Genomic DNA, 21,732 nt, shown 5'->3' with positions numbered 1-21,732 from the left:
GTTGTTGCTGTAATCCCTGTTCTGTGGGAGACAGCAGAACCAGGTCGTCCGCATAGAACAGGGATTTCACTTCTCCATCCAGGAGACGGAGACCTGGTGACTCGCTTTGCTCCAGCATGTCTGCTAATTCATTTATGTATATGTTGAACAGGGTCGGGCTCAAATTGCAGCCCTGCCGGACGCCTCTTCTCTGGGTGAAGAAATCGGTGCGTTTGTCTCCAATTTTGACCCCGCATTTGTTTTTCAGATACATTGATTTAATAAGGTCATAGACTTTGCCCCCTATTCCACACTGAAGAAGTTTATAATAGAGCCCTTCGTGCCATATAGAGTCAAAGGCTTTCTTGAAGTCAATGAAACAGGCGAATATTTTCCCATTTTTTGTTTGGTGTATATGTTTTTCAATGAGGGTGTGAAGGGTATAGATATGGTCGGCGGTGCGGTGTTTTGGAAGAAAGCCTATTTGGTTTTTTCTGAGGATATTATGTTTGTTAAGAAAATCAAGTAATCTACTATTTAGAATACTGCAGAATAACTTCCCTAGACAACTGTTGACACAGATGCCGCGGTAGTTATTTGGGTCTGATTTGTTTCCACTTTTATATATGGGGGAGATTAGTCCTTGGCACCAGATATCGGGAAAACAGCCTGAACGTAATATGATGTTGAATAATTTGAGTACCGCACCCTGCATCTCCATATTGCTGAACTTGAGCATTTCATTTTTGATGTTGTCTGGGCCACAGGCTTTCTTTAGGTGGAGAGATTTTGTTTTTGTGGCCAGTTCTTTCCATGTGATTGGGGAGTCTAGAGGGTTTTGGTTGTCTTTAATTGTTGCTTCTAATGTGTGGAGTTTTTCTGTGACCTGATGTTGACTTGGGTTTGTTTTGTTTATTGGGATGTCTTTGTAGAGGTTTTCAAAATGTGTTCTCCAGATGTCGCCATCTTGGATTGGTAATGCTTGCAATTGTGTTGTACTCAGGTTATTCCACATTTCCCAGAATTGTTTTGGATTGGTGGAGTTTTCAATTTCTTCGAGTATTTTGTGGGTATAGTTTTGTGTTTTGTTCCTAATGGTGTGTTTATATCTTTTGAGGGTTTCATTGTATCTAGTACGTAGGTCCAGATTGTTTGGTTGGCGATGCTTTTGGTTTGATATTTTTCTCAGGTCTTTTCTGGCATTTTTGCATTCGTGGTCAAACCATTTCTTATTTTTAAAACGATAGCAAAATACTGCAGATGTTGGAAATCCGAAATAACAACAGAAAATGCTGGAAAAACTCAGCAAGTCAGGCAACATCCGTGGAGAGAAATTTGAGTTGACGTTTCGGGTTTGACCCTTCTTCAAATTTTGTCTTTTGTGACGTTTCCTCTTCTGTTTCACAAGGTCGGCTTTTACAGCTGCCTCATGGAAGATCATATTTATATCCTCTATGGCCATGTTTACACCATCTCTGGTGATCTCGTATGGGTTTTCTTTAAATTTTGATATTTTACTTGTGAGATCAGGTGACTTTAGTGCTGTGATGAATTTTTCTCCACTGTCTGGGGCCCATCTGTATGTCTGGTTTATTTTATGGAGCTTACTGGGTTCCTTTTTTGTCTCTCTCACTTCCAGTCTCTCTCTCTCTCTATCTATCTCTCTCTCACTCCCAGTCTCTCTCTCTCTCTCTCTCTCTATCTCTCTCACTCCCAGTCTCTCTCTCTCTCTATCTCTCTCACTCCCAGTCTTGCTCTCGCTCTCTCTATCTCTCTCTCACTCCCAGTCTCTCTCTCTCTCTCTCTCTCCCCCCAGTCTCTCTCTCTCTCTCTCTCTCTCTCACTCCCAGTCTCTCTTTCTCTCTCTATCACTCCCCCCCAGTCTCTCTCTCTCTCTCTCTCTATCTCTCTCACTCCCAGTCCCTCTCTATCTCTCTCACTCCCAGTCTCTCTCTCTCTCTCTATCTCTCTCTCACTCCCAGTCTCTCTCTCTCTCTCTCTATCTCTCTCACTCCCAGTCTCTCTCTCTCTCTCTCTCTCTATCCCTCTCTCACTCCCAGTCTCTCTCTCTCTCTCTCTCTCACTCCCAGTCTCTCTCTCTCTCTCTCTATCTCTCTCTCACTCCCAGTCTCTCTCTCTCTCTCTCTCTCTCTCTCACTCCCAGTCTCGCTCGCTCTCTCTATCTCTCTCACTCCCAGTCTCTCTCTCTCTATCTCTCTCACTCCCAGTCTCTCTCTATCTCTCTCACTCCCAGTCTCTCTCTCTCTCTCTCACTCCCAGTCTCTCTCTCTCTCTCTCACTCCCAGTCTCTCTCTCTCTCACACACTCCCAGTCTCTCTCTCTCTCACACACTCCCAGTCTCTCTCTCTCTCACTCCCAGTCTCTCTCTCTCTCTCTCTCACACACTCCCACTCTCTCTCTCTCACACACTCCCACTCTCTCTCTCTCTCACACACTCCCACTCTCTCTCTCTCTCTCACACTCCCTCTCTCTCTCTCTCTCTCTCTCTCTCTCTCACACTCCCACTCTCTCACTCTCACTCTCTCCTTCCCTCTCTCTCCTTCCCTCTCTCTCTCTCTCTCCTTCCATCTCTCTCTCTCTCTCTCCTTCCTTCTCTCTCACTCTCTCCTTCCCTCTCTCTCCTTCCCTCTCTCTCTCTCTCTCCTTCCCTCTCTCTCTCTCTCCTTCCCTCTCTCTCTTCCCCCCAGTCGCTCCCTCTCTCTCTTCCAATAACAACATGCCCTCAAAAAAGCCTCAGCACCGCCGGGCACCCCCAGCTAGTTATATATGTAAGGGACACCTGGTGGAACCGCCACAGGCGTTTTGATTTTTGCTTGGATTTTTGTCTGATCAACGAGAGTCCTTGTGGAAAGTTGGGTTACGTAACAGGTAGTGTCTCTTTAACGTATAGCAAGAATGTCGAGTGAGAACTTCTTTATTGACTTTAAAATGAAGTTAATGAAGAAGTGCGAGGATGCATTGTTACAGGCGTTGGTGGATTACCACTACAAGTGGATAGTGATCAGGGTCCACACTTCACGCGGGCAGTTTTCACAACCCTACAAGAAATGTTACAGATAAAAAATAAATTGCACATTGCACACCTTCCACAACCACCAGGGATTGTGGAGAGGGGGAATCGAACTCTAAAAACAGGTGCTGCAGAAGCTGTGTACAGAACACCCCACTCAGTGGACTAACATGTTGCCCTTATAATTGATACGTTCGACCCCACATAGGACTACGAGGGTAAGTCCATATGAGGCTATGACTGGGAGACAAATGCGGATACCAGGACACGTAACATTGGGGAATAACATCCCATTAAAGTTGCAACCCTGTAGCCAAAAATGGTTACAAACCTTGATAGATCATATGGACGAGGTGAACAGGCTGGTGGCCATTAAAACAGGCAAACCGCGTGAACAAATCAAGCGATATTATGATAAGAGGGTAAAAGCATTTGAGCATGAGGTTGGGGACCAGGTAATGTTACAAAATTTATATCCAAAAAACACACATTCGAGGCAAAATCTACGGGCCCTCTTACCATAGTAGATAAATTAAATTCAGCTGTGTATCTACTGAATATTCCATTAGTGCAAAGGGAGAACCTAAACTGAAATGGTTCCATATCAATCAGATGAAAACTGTTAAGAATTAAGATGTTATATTTTGGTCTACGCATAGGTCAAAGATGTGGCTCTGTATACTGATATTGAAGATTGGAAGAGCAGTGAGCTCTACGAAGGTAACAAAAACGTTTGACATTATCTTCAACATCTGTACACCGGATCAGTAGAAACATAGAAGATAGGAGCAGGAGTAGGCCACTCGGCCCCTCGATCCCACTCCGCATTTTAATGAGATCATGGCTGATCATCCAAATTCAGTAACCTGTCCCTGCTTTCTCCCCATATCCCTTGATCCCTTTAGCCTTAAGAAATATATCCAACTCCTTCTTGAATATATTTAATGAATTGGCCTCAACTGCCCTGTGTGGCAGAGAATTCCACAGGTTCACCACTCTCTGGGTGAAGAAATTCCTCCTCATCTCAGTCCTAAATGGCTTACCCCTTATCCTTAGACTGTGACCCCTGGTTCTTGGCTCCCCCGCCATCGGGAACAACCTTCCTGCATCTAGTCTGTCTAGTCCTGTTAGAATTTTATATGTTTCAATGAGATCCCCTTTTCATTCTTCTAAACTCTCGCGAATATAAGCCTATTCGACCCAATCTCTCCTCATACGTCATTCATGCCATCCTAGGTATCAGTCTGGTGAATCTTCGCTGCACTCTCTCCATGGCAAGAACATCCTTCCTCAGATAAGGCGACCAAAACTGCACACAATACTCAAGGTGTGGTCTCACCAAGGCCCTGTACAACTGCAGCAAGACATCCTTGCTCCTGTACTCGAATCCTCTCGCTATGAAGGCCAACAGATCATTTGCCTTCTTAACCACCTGCTGCACCTGCATGCTTACCTTCAGCGACTGGTGCACAAGGACACCCAGGTCTCATTGCACTTCCCCTTCTCCCAATCTATTGCCGTTCAGATAATAATCTGTCTTCCTGTTTGTGCCACCAAAGTGGATAACCTTGCATTGATCCACATTATACTGCATTTGCCATGCATTTGCCCAATCACCCAACCTGTCCAACTCGTACTGGAGTTTCTCTGCATCCTCCTCACAGCACACATGCCCACCCAGCTTTGTGTCATCTGCAAACTTGGAGACATTGGCCCAGAAATTTGGGTCAGGGGCTTCCCGCGGGTGTAAGCCCTCGACCTGCACTTACCTTGCGCGATGGCAGTTGAGCTGTAGGGCCCCGTGGAATTCCACTCCGGGGCCTGGCCCAGCTGCCGGCACGCTGTGCTTGTGTGTCCCAGGGGCATAGTTAGTGCGATGCATCCCCTGGGATCACGTGAGCCATGGGCAGCCAATCAGAGGAGGGAAAAGCCCATTCATAAGATTGACAGGAACGCCTGTCTAAACTGATGAATGCTACGGACCCCAAAATAGCATTAAACCTTAAAATAATATTTTTTTTAAATCACACTTTTTCAATAAACTACAAATTACATTAAATAACTATTTTAAACAATAATTTAAATTTTGAAAAAAATAATTTTATAAAAAAACAGGGCTAAAAATAAACTTCCCTTGCTTTAAAGTATTTAAAAATAATAAACCTGTGGAAAAAATGTTTTAATTTTAATTAATTGACCACTTTCCTTGTAAAAAGCAGGCCTGCTTTTAAAATGTGTAAATCCTACAGGCTTAAACTCGCGTGAAAACCTGCAAAAAAAACTTAAGTTCAAAGTGCACGCGCAGCCTCTCCCGCGCACGCGTTCGACCTCTGCACCCCTTCGGTTTCCCGCGCATGCGCAGTGCATGCAGGAAACCCGCACTTCCATTCGGCCTAGGGGTGAGTACCCCGTGCGTACTCACCCGTGGAGAGCCAAATTTCTGGGCCATTACATCTAGATCCCTCGTCTAGATCATTTATATATATTGGCCCAGAAATTCGGGTTGGGGGCTTCCCGCGGGTGTAAGCCCCCGACCTGCACTTACCTTGCGTGCCGGCAGTTGAGCTCTGGGCTCCCGTGGAATTCCGCTCCGGGGCCTGGCCCAGCTCCCGGCGCGCTGTGCTTGCGTGTCCCAGGGGCGTAGTTAGTGCGATGCGTCCCCTGGGATCACGTGAGCCATGGGCAGCCAATCAGAGGAGGGAAAAGCCCATTCATAAGATTGACAGGAAGACCTGTCTTAACTTATGAATATACGGGCCCCAAAATAACAGTAAACCTTCAAATAATTTTTTTTTAAATCACACTTTTTAAATAAACTATAAATTACATTAAATAACTATTTTAAACAATAATTTAAACTTTTGAAAAAGATAATTTTATAAAAAAACGGGGCTAAAAATAAACTTACCTTGCTTTAAAGTATTTAAAAATAATAAACCTGTGGAAAAAATGTTTTAATTTTAATTAATTGACCACTTACCTTTTAAAATGCAGTCCTTATGCCTGGTTTTTACATTTCTAAAATCTAAAGACTTACCCTCACGGAAAAACCTGTAAAAAAAAACGTAAGTTCAAAGCACACGCACAGACTCCCGCGCGCACGCGTTCGACCTCTGAACCCCTTTGTTCAGAGGAACGGAAGTGCCGGTTTCCCGCGCATGTGCAGTGCATGCAAGAAACTGGCACTTCCATCGGGTCCACGCGTGAGTACCCCGTGCGTACTCATGCGTTGGGACCCGAATTTCTGGGCCATCGTGAATAGCTAGGGTCCTAGCACTGATCCCTGTGGTACCCAACTAGTCACTGCCTGCCACTCAGAAAAAGACCCATTTATTCCAACTCTTTGCTTCCTATCTGCCAACCAGTTCTCTATCCAAGACAGTACCTTACCCCCAATCACATGTGCTTTAACTTTGCACTCTAATCTCTTATGCGGGACCTTATCGAAAGCCTTCTGAAAGTCCAAATACACCACATCCACTGGTTCTCCCTTATCTATTCTACCAGTTACATCCTCAAAAAATTCCAGTAGATTAGTCAAGCATGCTTTAGCTTTTGAAAATCCATGTTGACTTTGTCCGATCCGTTCGCTGTTTTCCAAGTACTCTGCTATTACATCTTTTATAATGGACTCTAGCATTTTCCCCACTACCGATGTCAGGCTTACCGGTCTGTAATTCCCCACTTTCTCTCTACCACCTTTTTTAAATAGTGGGGTAACATTAGCTATCCTCCAATCCAAGGGAACTGTTCCAGAGTCTATAGAATTTTGGAAGATGACCAGCAATGCATCTACTATTTCTAGGGCCACTTCCTTAAGTACACTAGGATGTAGATTATCGGGCCCTGGGGATTTAACGGCCTTCAATCCCGTCAATTTCCCTAACACCATTTCCCTACAAATACTGATTTCATTCAATTCATCCCTCTCATTAGACCCTATGTTCCCCGACATCTCTCGGAGTTTATTTGTGTCCTCCTTTGTGAAGACAGAACCAAAGTATGTATTTAATTGGTCAGCCATTTCTTTGTTCCCCATTATAAATTCCCCTGATTCTGACTGCAAGGGACCTACGCTTGACATCACCAATCTTTTTCTCTTCACATATCTATAGAAGCTTTTATAGTCAGTTTTTATGTTCCCTGCAAGCTTACTCTCATAATCTATTTTCCCCCTCTTAATTAATCCCTTTGTCCTCCTTTGCTGAATCCTAAACTGCTCCCAATCCTCAGGTTTACTGCTTTTTCTGGCCAAATTATATGTCCTCTCCTTGGATCTTATGGAAGCACTAATTTCCCTTGTTAGCCATGGTTGAGTCACTCTTTTTGTTTTATTTTTATGCCAAACAGGGATAGACAAATTCTGTAGTTCATCCATGCAATCTCTAAATGTTTGCCAGTGACTATCCACCATCAACCCCAATCCATCCTAGCCAACTCATGCCTCATAGCATTGTAGTTTCCTTTATTTAAATTCAGGACGCTAGTCTCTGAGTCAATTACTTCACTCTCCATTTCAATGAAGAATTCTATCATACAGGAAACTTTGTGCTATCCGGCACCGACGGGACCGAGCTGTTGCCGTCCCATCAAAACTACCGGACAAACCAGCGGTAATGTTGAAACATACGGAGATTTTGAGCTCCGTATCTGGCAACAAACCCTGTTGCTTCTAAACAGTCGGCCATACCTTGCAAGCATCTCTGTAGCTCAGCAACAGCTTCAGCGAGACCTTGCAGAGCCTGACTGGTGAAAAAAAAGCAACGAAAAGAAAAAAAACCTAACGAAACGGCTCCTGATTTTTGCCGGTGGCTCGAGCATTCCGGACAGTTAACCTCCGGATAAACCAAAGTTTCCTGTATTATGATTTGTCCTCCCAAAGGGCCTCACACAAGATTGCTAATTAATCCTTTCTCATTACATAATACCTAGTCTAAGATGGCCTGATCTCGAGTTGGTTCCTCGACATATTGGTCCAGGAAACCATCCCGTATACACTCTAGGAATTCCTTCTCCACAGTATTGTTATTGATTTAGTTAGCCCAATCTATATGTAGATTAAAGTCACCCATGATAACTGCTGTGCCTTTATTGCACGCGTCTCTAATTTCCCAATTAATGCCATCCCCAAGCTCAGCATTACTGTTTGGGGGTCTGTATACAATTCCCACTAAGGTTTTCTGCCCCATGGTATTTCTCAGCTCTGCCCATACAGATTCCACAACATCAGAGCTAATATCCTTCCTTACTATTGTGGTAATCTCCTCTTTAACCAGCAATGCTACCCCACCTCCTTTTCCTTTTTCCCTGTCCTTCCTGAATTTTGAATACCCCTGGATGTTGAATTTCCAGTCTTGGTCACCCTGGAGCCATGTCTCCCTAATCCCAATTATATTATATCCGTTTACATCTATTTGCACAGCTAATTCATCCACCTTATTATGAATGCTCCTCTCATTAAGACACAAAGCATTCAGGCTTGATTTTTTAACACTCTTAGTCCTTTTAGAATTCTTAATTACTATGGCCCTGTTTGATTTACACCCTTGATTTCTCTGCCTTCCACTTTTGCTTTTCTCCTTCCTGTCTTTTGTTTCTATCCTTGCTTCCCTTTCCTCTGTCTCCCTGCACAGGTTCCCAACCCCCTGCCATTTTAGTTTAAACCCTCCTCAACAGCACTAGCAAATACTCCCCCTAGGATATCGGTTCCGGGCCCGCCCAGGTGCAAACCATCCAGTTTGTACTGGTCCCACATCCCCCAGAACCGGTTTCAATGCCCCAGGAATTTGAATCCCTCCCCCTTGCACTATTCCTCTAGCCACGTATTCATCTGAAATATCCTTCTATTTCTACTCTGACTAGCACGTGGCACTGGTAGCAATCCTAAGATTACTACCTTTGAGGTCCTATTTTTTAATTTACGTCCTAACTCCCTATATGCAGCTTTTAGGACCTCATCCCGTTTTTTACCTATATCGTTGGTACCTATATGCACCACAACAACAGGCTGTTCACCCTCCCCCTCCAGAATGCCCTGCAGCCGCCCTGAGACATCCTTGACCCTTGCACCAGGGAGGCAACATACCATCCTGAAGTAACAACAGAAAACGCTGGGAAAACTCAGCAGGCCAGGCAACATCGGTGAAGAGAGAAACAGCATTAATGTATCAGGTTGAAGACCCTGCGTCAGAACTGAGAAAAAAAGCAGGAAATGAAACAGATTAAAAAGCAAGTTTGGGGGCTGCGAACCCCAAACTTGCTATTTAATCTGTTTCATTTTCTGCTTTTTTCTCAGGACTGACGACGGGTCTTCGGCCTGAAACATTAACTCTGTCTCTCTCCACAGATGCTGCCCTGGCCTGCTGAGTTTTTCCAGCGTTTTCTGTTGTTATTTCGGATTTCCAGCATCCGTAGTATTTTGCTATCATACCATCCTGGAGTCTCATTTGCGGCCGTACAAATGCCTGTCCCCCTTAAAATAGAATCCCCTATCACTATAGCTCTCCCGCTTTTTTTCCTCCTGTCCTGTGCAGCAGGACCACCCATGGTGCCAGGAAGGTGGCTGCCACTGCCTTCCCCCGATAAGCCATCTCCCTCAACAATATCCAAAGTGGTATATCTGTTTGAAAGGGGGATGGCCACAGGGGACCCCTGCACTACCTGCCTGTGCCTACTACTCTGCCTGGTGGTCACCCATTCCCTTCCTGCCTGTGCAGCCTTTACCCGCGGTGTGACCAACTCCCTAAATGTGCTATCCACGATGTCCTCAGCATCGCCAATGCTCCAGTATGTATCCATTCGCAGCTCCAGCGCTCCAATGCGGTCTGTCAGTAGCTGCAGCTGGATACACTTCCCGCACACATGGTCGTCAGGAACATAGGAAGTGTCCCTGATTTGTCACATAGTGCAGGAAGAGCATGCCACGGGACCAACCTGTGCTGCCATGAATTACCCTTTAATTAATTCAAATTAAATTAAACCAAATTAATACCACTAATTACACTACAATTAAATGATATACTCAAGCGCACTTGTTTACTAACACTCCCCGCTACACAACAGAGACCTTAGAAACTTTAAACCTGAAAAATTAAGTTTGGAAAAAAGCGAGAAGCGAGAAATACTCACCAACCAATCACTTACTTGCTTTCTGGTGATGTCACACTTCGATTACTTTTTACTTCTCGCTGCAGCTGCCGGTGTGTCTGGGCCACTCTCGCTCCCCGCTCTTTAACTCCTCGGTCTCTGCACTCAGTCTCCACCCAGGGCCGCTCTCGCTGCTGCCGCTGGTGTGTCTGGGCCGCTCTCTCTCCCCGCTCTTTAACTCCCCGGTCTCCGCACTCAGTCTCCACCCAGGGCCGCTCTCGCTGCTGCCGCCAGTGTGTCTGGGCCACTCTCTCTCTCCCCGCTCTTTAACTCCCCGGTCTCCGCACTCAGTCTCCAGCCAGGGCTGCTCTCGCTGCTGCCGCAGGTGTGTCTGGGCCGCTCTCGCTCCCCGCTCTTTAACTCCTCGGACTCCGCACTCAGTCTCCAGCCAGGGCTGCTCTCGCTGCTGTCGCTGGTTTGTCTGGGCCGCTCTCTCTCTCCCCGCTCTTTAACTCCTCGGTCTCCGCACTCAGTCTCCACCCAGGGCCACTCTCGCTGCTGCCGCAGGTGTGTCTGGGCCGCTCTCGCTCTCCCCGCTCTTTAACTCCTCGGTCTCTGCGCTCAGTCTCCACCCTGGGCTGCTCTTGCTGCTGCCGCCGGTGTGTCTGGGCCGCTCTCTCTCCCCGCTCTTTAACTCCTCCGACTCCGCACTCAGTCTCCACCCAGGGCCGCTCTCGCTGCTGCCGCCGGTGAGTCTGGGCTGCTCTCTCTCTCCCCGCTCTTTAACTCCTCCGACTCCGCACTCAGTCTCCACCCAGGGCCGCTCTCACTGCTGCCGCCGGTGTGTCTGGGCCACTCTCGCTCCCCACTCTTTAACTCCTCGGTCTCCGCACTCAGTCTCCACCCAGGGCCGCTCTCGCTGCTGCCGCCGGTGTGTCTGGGCCACGCGCTCTCTCCCCGCTCTTTAACTCCTCAGTCTTGGCGCTCAATCTCCACCCAAGGCCACTCTCGCTGCTGCCGCAGGTGCGTCTGGGCCGCGCGCTCTCTCCCCACTCTTTAACTCCTCGGTCTCCGCGCTTAGTCTCCACCCAGGGCCGCTCTCGCTGCTGCCGCCGGTGTGTCTGGGCCGCTCTCGCTCCCCACTCTTTAACTCCTCGGTCTCCGTGCTCAGTCTCCACCCAGGGCCGCTCTCGCTGCCGCCGGCAAAGGCGAATGCACCCCATTCCCCATCTATGGAACAGAACCTCAAATTGTTGGCAGACATAAACAATCAAAGAACCATAGTGGTTCATCTGAGAAACATGGGAATGTTCCGGTTTGGATCAGAAACAGTACAAAAGATAATATAACAACAACATGCGTGACGGGTTGTGGTACATTACAAGAAAAGGTGTATAGTTGGGATATAAAAGAAGGATATTGTGTGTGTATCAGGTGCGATATAAGGGACAGCAAAGGCCCAAATGTGTGGAAACTCCTGAAGAAAAATAATGGAATGTGGGAACAGGTACACGAATCAAACCAGGGCCCAGTAGCTTCAGAGAGCAAGGAATACGTACAATTATGTTGGCCTCGGATGTTGAAGAAACACATGTGCCAGTATTCTTGTATTGGGTCAAATATTATCACGGACCTTAAAAATCAGGGTGATGATTGGCCTCCTATCCCCGAATATAATATAAAGATTACCTCAGCAGGGAATGGACCCTTTATGACAACCTTTAAACGTTGGGGAATTATAGGGACCCCGAGAATGAGGATCGCAGCATAGTAGAATTTAAAAATGCAATAACCGGATGTGTAAGGGAGGATGGGTATTCCTATAGTGTTGGGCTCACACCCTATGAGAAAATAAACCATTCAGAACTCCAGGAGGGAGTACTCGGGAAACAATGCCCCCACTTAAAACCGGGACCTGGGAATGGTCTTGTAATTATCCCTACCTATAAAGCAGTGTATCATCAAGTAATACCAGAAGTGGCCTCTGTTATCCTCAATTTAACAGACCTATTACTACCAAAGTGGTGCCCTGACAAAACAGCGCAATTAACTCAAAGAATGCTGCAGCAGGTTTTAGCCAATACTGGGAAAAGGCGACTTTGTCGACATACATAGAAAAAACAGGAGGGGCCTTCCGCCACGAGCTTAGTACATTCAAGAGGAAAGCCAGGGAAAGAGTAGACGGGAAAGAGGATTGATAAATGTTGGGCTCACAGGTTTCAACACGGTAACCTCAGTAGTTAACTCAATGGACTCTGTAGATTTACAGAAACAATTACAAACGGTAAGGGAGAAATTGAAGGAGATACTCAGTAAGGAAAACAGCATAGAAAGCGAGGAGCTAAGGGAGGATCAGGTGACCATAAACCTGCGGGACATCATACAAGAGTAGAGGATCATGCCAAAAGAATTAATGATCTGATTAGAGAAAACAGAAATGCCTCTGATCAAGCAGCCCATAATGACGTATGCGTTATGTACGGGAATTGGCTGATTGAGCAAACTAGGGAAAACCTTCAGACCATCAATAAGGGACGTCTCCCCACCTGGGTCACTAACAAACACTTGTTAGTGCTATCCAGTTATTGCGATGATGCAGAACTATGTAAGATCAGAAGTTTAATTAGGATCCACCCTGTCAAACACGAATGCCACGAGGTAGGGAATCAAAGGCTGATGGGACTATTACTACAAATTCCTAGTCTACTGAATCGAACCCGGTCCAACCTCCTATTAGAATAGAGAACATAGGAATAGTAAAAGGAAATAGTATTCACCGATTTCTCACGGCACCACAATGGTTAGTACAGTTAGAAAAACTAACATGGATTGAACCAAACCTACAAAGATGTAGTACAAATGAGGATGCCCTTGTTTGCCCATACAGTTTGTACGATCACTCAAAGGACACCTGTGGGTATGGTTGGAATGAAGAAAGGTTAAACTGTACTATGGAAGTGACAGGCCCCTCAGATGTAAGAACTAGGACAGCATGCGTACGAGAAGGGAGGTGTTGTTTTACCACTTTAGAAAACTCTTATAATCACGGAATGTTCAAAAACCCCAGGGACCTACTGTATCACACCTACAAAGACTACAGCAATAGGAGGAAGAATCCTCCGCAAGGCTCAAGCCTCACATGCCCAGCAGGTATTACAAGTAGAAGATGATTTATATATAAATCTAGAAGATTATGTCACTAAATTCAGATGTAATATCCCTGAGCTACCTGAAGCTTTAACCGAATTAATAAATTAGATGAGCCCCTCCCAACGCCATTATTATACACTGGTGCAAGGGAATAAAGCCATAGCTGAGGAAATTCCAGGTATCGAAGATCAAGCACACTGGTGGGACATAGGGACAAACATGGAAATTCCTCCTTGGATTAGGATCATTTCCCATGTAATGGTCATAATCCAACTTGTGGTACTGATATGTTTACTAATTTACACCTGCTACCTGAAACACCTAATGTACAAAACACAATCGCGTTTAAATATGATCACAGCCCAGAATATCATAGACTTACCTAAACTTGGGAGAACAATTCCAGATGTAAGATTTTAGTTTGGAGGGGTCGGCAAAATGCCTCGCCCTCAAGGTAGGGATCTGTAGGATAGAGTGTACCTGTAGGATTTAGTAAACATTATTAAGATTCTATAACCATTTTTATGTTAAAAACCTAAAAAGCCTGTATAAAATGGCGAATGACTGAGACCAAAGCAGAATGGGAAATTATGCCAACCTGACTAAAAACCTCTGTTGTAAATTACTGAAGTAATGGAATGTTGTGCTGACTAAACACAGAGACTGTCGGGGACATGGTATTCGGTAATGTTATGGGAAAGAGATAAGAGCTAGAGAGAGATAGGAATAGGTAACAGTCTTCACTAAGGAACGGCAGAATAGACAAACTGTTTAGAAAACACCTCAAGAATGCTCTGTAAAGTGAAATTTTTAGATAAGGGTATATTGTTAGGCACAGAAAGAGACCTAGTGGGAATAACAAGGTCATAAGATGACTGACAAGGAAAGGAGGGACATTTACCAGGTGTCAGAGAGCTAATTACTGCCAGGTAGGTAAAATGTAGATATTGAACACTGAAGGCAGCGCGAAGCCAGAGAATGAGAAGCTTCAGTCAACAGCACACAGCAAGAGAATAAAGAGACTGCGCCACTGTCACTCGTAAGGAACGCCGGGGTTCAATGAACAGACTGCAACTATCTGCTTGTTATCTATTACTTCTTTGTACTGGATGATTAATTCTTAATAAACCTGTTTTACTGATACACAATATACCTGTACCCAGAGTGGTTTGTGTAGTCACGGACAAATTATTATAAAGAGCTTTTAAAAGCTACAGCCTGTTTATCCTTTCCTGATATATATATATATATATATCCTCGCATTTCTGGTATCATCCTTGTAAATCTTCTCTGCACCATCACCAGTACCTCTATATCCTTTTTATAATATGGCGACCAGAATTGTATGCAGTACTCTAAGTGTGGCCTAACCAAGTTTCGATATAGGTTTAGCATAACTTCCCTACTTTTCAATTCTATCCTTCTAGAAATAAACCTGTGCTTGGTTTGCTTTTTTTTGATGGCCTTGTTAACTTCTGTCGCAACTTTTAGTGAGTGGTATATTTATACTCCGAGATCCCTTTACTCCTCTGCCTGAGCTAGGCTCGCACCCTCCAAGTGATAAGTGACCACTCTATTCATCCTGCCAATACGTAATACCTCACATTTATCTGTGCTGAACTTCATTTGCCAATTATTTGCCCATTCTGTAAGTTTATTAATGTCCTCCTGTAATTTGTTGCAGTCCTTCTCAGTATTGATTATCACCCCCCCCCCCGACCCCGCCGGAGAGTTAGTAGGTGAGACACTCGTGGCAGAATACCTAGCCCCTGACCTGCTCCTCTTGCCATACTATTTTAGTGGCTGGTCCAGTTAAGTTTCTAGTTATTGGTGACCCCCAGGATGTTGATGGTGGGGGATTCGGCGATGGCAATGCCGTTGAATGTCAAGGGCGGTGGTTAGACTGTCGCTTGTTAGAGATAGTCATTGCCTGACACTTGTGTGGCGTGAATGATACCTGCCACTTATTAGCCCAAGCCTGAATGTCGTTCAGGTCCTGTTGCATGCGGGCATGGACTACTTCATTATCTGAAGAGTTGTGAATCGCACTGAACACTGCAGTCATCAGCGAATATCCCCATTTCCCTCCTTATGTTGGAGGGAAGGCCATTGAAGAAAATGTTGCACCTTTGACCTCTTCAATTCTTTAATTTCCGCTCAGAAGAGCAGGTCTGTCCTTCAGATGCCAGGCTTCTCCATCAGCACATTTGCCGGATTGTACCAGAGACAAGAGAATGATGCCAACTAGGTAGGACATGTCCAGTCACAATCGTCAACGTCCATCTTGCTCATTTAACTAAAGGCATCAATGCTGCCCTTGGGACATTTTCCTCAGTAAGCAGCAGAAGATCTCTTTATCACATCCTGCTTCAAAAAATCAGCTTCCCAGATCTTCGGTTTGATGAAGCAAGAGGTTGACGAGTGGTGGGATGAGCACTGAATATTGAGAATACTCGATGTCGGAAGACGGAATTCCTGACGGCTAATTCTGGGAGGCTGTTCTCCCTACATGGGCTTTTTTGACGGTAGTTGTGGCAGGTGACTTGGCCATCACACCACTGGGCAGATCCTGCAACCTCTGCTCCAGTCCAATGAGACTGCACCAGGAGCACAGCCTGGCCAGGTGACACTGTACCACCGTCAGTGGGCAGGGCCTGTGGTGGATGCTGAGTGATTGACTCCTGGCTCCCTTTGTGATGTCACCTGGAGACGGGTTTCAGCCCCTCATTACAATTCATCAGTTGTAGTTACCGTGGGCTGGAGCTGGATTTGGCAGATGACAATGTGAGTGAGTTTATTCTATACAGATAGCAGAAAGGACGGATAAGGATAATTTAATATTAAAATTATTGAATCAAATATTATAGATTACAAATATAGTGAAATTAAATATAACCAGAGTCACAAATATAGTCCTATTGTATTTGGGGAACAGATTCTCGACCCTTGAAAGCTGCTCGGAGTTTTAGGACAGCTGTCCAGTATCTCTCGGCCTGCGATGGTTCCTCTCTTCATCCGGGTAAGCTCCTTGACATTATGTTTTCCACTGCGATTAGGAGGGTTAGGGCGTGAAACGACGACCAGCCACAACACGGTGTGGACCACCAAGGCACTATCGTCCTGCACCAAACTGGAAACCCACTTCTACCATGACAAATTACATTAGAGACGTCTCAGAACACTCGACAGATATCTTGGGGGGCTGTGGGGCTGAAGGAGATTACAGAGAGAGGGAGGGGCGAGGCCTTGGAGGGATTGGAAAACCAGGATGAGAATTTTAAATTCAAAGCGTTGCTTAACTGGGAGCCAATGTAAGTCAGCGAGTGCAGGGGTGATGGGTGAATGGGACTTAGAATCGTAGAAAGTTACAGCACGGAAGGAGGCCATTTCAGCCCATCATGTACGCGCCGGACAAAAAAGCCTAATCCCACTTCCCAGCTCTTGGTCCGTAGCCCTGCAGGTTGCAGAATCCCAAGTGCACATCCAAGTACTTTTTAAATGTGGTTAGGGTTCCTGCCTCTACCACCCTTTCAGGCAGTGAGTTCCAGACCCCCACAACCCTCTGGGTGAAGAAATTTCCCCCCAAATCCCCTCTAAACCTTCCCCCAATTACTTTAAATCTGTGCCCCCTGGTTTTTGACCCCTCTGCTTAGGGAAATAGGTCCTTTCTATCCACTTTATCTAGGCCCCTCATAATTTTATACACCTCAATAAGGTCTCCCCTCAGCCTCCTCTGTTCCAAGGAAAACAGACCCAGCCTATCCAGCCTTTCCTCATAGCTAAGATTCTCTACTCCCAGCAACATCCTTGTAAATCTCCTCTGTACCCTCTCTAGTAAAATCACATCTTTCCTGTAATGTGGTGTCCAGAATTGCACGCAGTACTCTAGCTGAGGCCTAACTAGTGTTTTATACAGTTGAAGCATAACCCCCCCCGCTCTTGTATTCTATGCCATGGCTAATAAAGGCAAGCATTCCATATGCCTTCTAAACCAGCTTATCTACCTGGCCTGCTACCATCAGGAATCTGTGGACATGCACTCCAAGGTCCCTTTGTTTCTCTACACTACTCAATGTCCTACCATTTAAAGTGTATTCCCTTTCATTGTTAGCCCTGCCCAAATGCATTTACTCACACTTCTCCAGATTGAATTCCATTTTAGCATCATCTGCAAACTTCTTAATCATACCCCCTATATTCAAGTCTAGATCATTGATATATACCACAAAAAGCAAGGGACCTAGTACTGAGCCCTGCAGAACCCCACTGGAAACAGCCTTCCAGTCCATCAACCAATACCCTCTGCTTCCTGCCTCCGATCCAGTTTTCAATCCAACTTGACACTTTGCTCTGGATCCCATGGGCTTTTAACTTCATGACCAGTCTGCCATGTAAAACCTTATCAAAAGTCTTTCTAAAGTCCATATACACTACATCAAACGCACTACCCTCATCTACCCTCCTTGTTAACTCAACAAATTCAATCAAGTTTGTCAGACACGACCTTCCCTTAACAAATCCGTGCTGACTATCCTTGATTAATCCGTGTCTTTCTAAATGAAGATTTATCCAGTCCTTCAGAATACTTTCCAATAATTTTCCCACCACCGAGGTTAGTCTGACTAGCCTGTAATTACTTGGTCTATCCTTTTCTCCCTTTTTATACAAGGGTACCACATTAGCAGTCCTCCAGTCCTCCGGCACGACAACTGAAGCCAGTGAGGACTGGAAAATGATGGTCAAGGCCTCTGCTATTTCCTCTTTTGCTTCGCTTCACAGCCTGGGAACCATTTCATCTGGGCCTGGGGATTTATCCACTTTTAAAGCTGCTAAATATTTCCTCTCTCACTATGTTTATTTCATCTAATATTTCACACTCCTCCTCCCTGATAGCAATGTCTGCTACGTTCCTCTCCTTTGTGAAAACAGATGCAAACTATTCATTAAGAACCCTACCAACATCTCTCGCCTCCACACACAGATTACCCTCATGATCTCTAATAGGCCCTACCCTTTGTTTAGTTATCCTCTTACTCTTAATATATTTATAAAACATCTTTGAGTTTTCCTTGATATGACTTGCCAAGAATTTTTCATGATCTCCCTTTGCTTTCCTAATATCCTTTTTAATTGCACCCCTGCACTTTCTGTACTCCTCTAAAGATTCTGGAGTATTTAGCCCTCGGTATCTGTCATACGCCTCCCTTTTATTCTTTATCCTGCCTTGTAAGTCCCTAAACATCCAGGGGGCTCTAGATTTGTTAGTCCCACCTTATTTGTTTAAGGGCACATATTTGGTGTGAACCCTCCGGATCTCCTCCTTGAATGCCTGCCACTGCTCTGACACTGATTTACCTTCAAGTAGCTGTTTCCAGTCCACTATGGCTAAATCCCCTCTGAGCTTAACAAAATTTGCTTTTCCCCAATTTAGAATTTTTATTCCTGGTCTATCCTTGTCCTTTTCCATAACTACCTTAAATCAACTGAATTATGGTCACCAGCACCAAAATGCTCCCCCACTGATACGCCTCCTACCTGCCCAGCTTCTTTCACTAAAATTAATTTCTAATCTTTCACTAAAAAAACAGGCAGCACGGTGGCATAGTGGTTAGCACTGTTGCCTCACAGCGCCAGGGACCCGGGTTCGAATCCGGCCTCGGGCGACTGTCTGTGTGGAGTTTGCACATTCTCCCCGTGTTTGCGTGGGTTTCCTCCGGGTGCTCCGGTTTCCTCCCACAGTCCAAAGATGTGCGGGTTAGGTTGATTGGCTATGATAAATTGACCCTTAGTGTTAGGGGGATTAAATACGTGGGGTTACGGGGATAGGGTGGGATATGTGTCGGTGCAGGCTCGATGGGCCGAAATGGCCTCTATCTGCACTGTGGGGTTCCTGTGATTTCCTGTGATAATTCCAGAACCGCCCGCTCCCTTCATCTAGATTTTGGATAATTGTGTCTAATGATCACAATATTAAACGAATTTAACGAACATCTCAACTTGTGATCCTGGCCCCCACATTGGTTGATATTTAACAAGTGTCCTTCTTCTCAGCTTCTGCCCCCATCTTTCAAAACCTATTGTCACCACTTCCTCAAAAATCCACCCTCAGTCCCTCTGTCCGTACAAACTGCAACCCCACCTCGAACCTCCCTTTGATCTCCTGAGCCCTTCGACATGTTGCTGCCTCCCAGCGGTGCGCATCCTTCCGACAATTCCTGATTTGAATCTCTTTCTCCCTTTTTAAACAACGGTACCTGGTTAGAATTCCTCCAGTCCTCCCGCACCACACCTGTAGCCAGAGAGGGTTGGAAAATGATGGCCAGAGCCTCCGCTATTTCCTCCCTTGCTTCTCTGTGGTGCATTTTTTCTCTAACTGAAAGGCGCTATACAAATGCAAGTTGGTGTTGTTGTGTTTCTCATTGTAACACCAGTGTTCAAAAAATAAGGCACGGGTTAATTAATCTAACTGCAGACAATTCACATTAACACCAGCAGTGAGCAAACTCTTGAGGGCATAATACGGGATAACATGAACACTCAGCAAGCAATACATGTTAATATATATCACAGGTGGAGTTGCTCAAATTAGACACCGTTCTTTGAAAAAATGAAAGGGTCTCTTGTTAAAGAAAATACAGTTGATTTTTTTCCATATTGATTTGAAAAGCTTTTTAATACGGATCGACAGCGGGTCACTTAATCTGCTAGTTTGAGAACGAAGTTGGTTCTTGACAGGTAACATACAATATTAATTAATAGATAGTTCTCAGACTGGAGGGGCAGAGATCACAGTAGTTCACGGGGGTCACAGCGAGTTCACAGTGGGTCACAGTTTGGCACCAGCACTGCTCCTAAACCAACAATGAGCTGGAGTTTTGTATCTGGCAAATTAGCAAAAAGTTACACGTGAATGAACTGGCAGGTCGCTGAGAGTTAGCGTTCACTCAGTTCTGACACACGGAGTGTCGGGCTGGATTTTGTGCCTCCAGCCTCTGGAGTGGGGCTCGACACTCAGAGGTGAGACTAACACCAACTGAGTCACGCCTGACAGCTGAGCAAGGTCTCCCAGTCCCTTTAGCCCAGAAATTCACCTCGGTCAGTGGAGGAAACGGGCGGGGTCGGATCGGCCGCCCGTTGGCGCAGCGCACGATATTCAGTTCCTTTGACTGCGCACGTTTTGCGCCACCGACCGAGACACATTTCTAGGCCTTCAGGAGGATACAGTCATTGTAGTAGATAAGAAAAGGTAAAAAATGGATTGCAGCAAAAAAATGAAAGGAATGGAGCAGCTGAAAGACTGGAAGATTTATTTATAAATAAAGAGGAAGAAAAAAAGAAAGAGAGAAAGAAAGAAAGAAAGAAAGATTTCCATTCCTCCAGCACACTTCACATCTTCCGAAGCTGCCAGAACTCCTCACAGCCAATGAGTTGCTTTTGAATTGCAGTCACTCTTGTTTTTGGAGGGAAATCTGAAAACCAGTCCGCCCACAACAAGGTCCCACAAACATGATGTTATTTAACACAAACATTAACCACATTTCTCCTCGGGTAAATTCCACAACATTCACAGCTGAAGTTAATTTTCTTTAGAATTCTACTTGGCAATTCCTGCATGACAACAGTGACTACACTTCCAAAAGCTTTGGGACGTCCTGAGGTTGTGAAAGGCGCCCTAGAAATGCAATTCTTTCTTTCCTACAATCTTTCGTTCTTTCTACCACAGAAATCGATAGAAGTTAAGAAACATAACGAGGGCATTTGGCCCAATCAATCGTTGCTGGCGTTCATGTCCACAAGAGCAAGTGGTTCGGATCACATTTACTCACACTGTTCCGCTATCCCGTCAACATCTGTCCGTCATCCACCTATCGGTTTAGTCTTGATCGTTGACGTGGTTTCGGCCTCAAGCACTAACCAGGTGAATTTCACAGCCCCACAACTATCTGTAATGAAGTTTCTGCAGCTCTCTGTTCAGAATCCCTGAAATTATATTATTGCATTCATAACATCCCGCTCCTGTCCCATCAACTACTGAACCAGTCTGCTTCTATCTATCCGTCCCATCATTGAATACTTTAAAATCTTCAAATCAGATCGGCCCGTAATATGTTGTTTTAATGAAAAGAGACCCATGTTATCCGCGCCTCCTGGTGTTCAGGAGAAAGAAGCAGTGCCGGTGATCCACTTCCACCAGACAAACTAATCTTCAGAACTTGAACTTGCTTCTCCCCAGGAGCCAGTTAAAGAGCAGTTAGTGACTCAGTTAGTCCTCGCTGTGACATGCGTCTTTCCATCAAACAAACTGTTATCGCTGAATTGGAGCCTGAACGGACCAAGTGTTATTCGAGGTCGACGTATACCCAACTTCAGCTTCGAGTAATAAAACTCAGACGACTGTGGTATAATCGAATTGTGAGAGTACACCTTTATTACAGAGCTCTGGGAGAAGCTGCTATGCACCCACGTGCAACCGCCGGACTTCTCGT

Source organism: Somniosus microcephalus, chromosome 29 (genome assembly GCF_052327205.1).
Source record: "Somniosus microcephalus isolate GS21.2 chromosome 29, FLI_Smic_1.0, whole genome shotgun sequence".
NCBI classification, from domain to species: Eukaryota; Metazoa; Chordata; class Chondrichthyes; order Squaliformes; family Somniosidae; genus Somniosus; species Somniosus microcephalus.
This window is presented reverse-complemented; position numbering follows the sequence as displayed.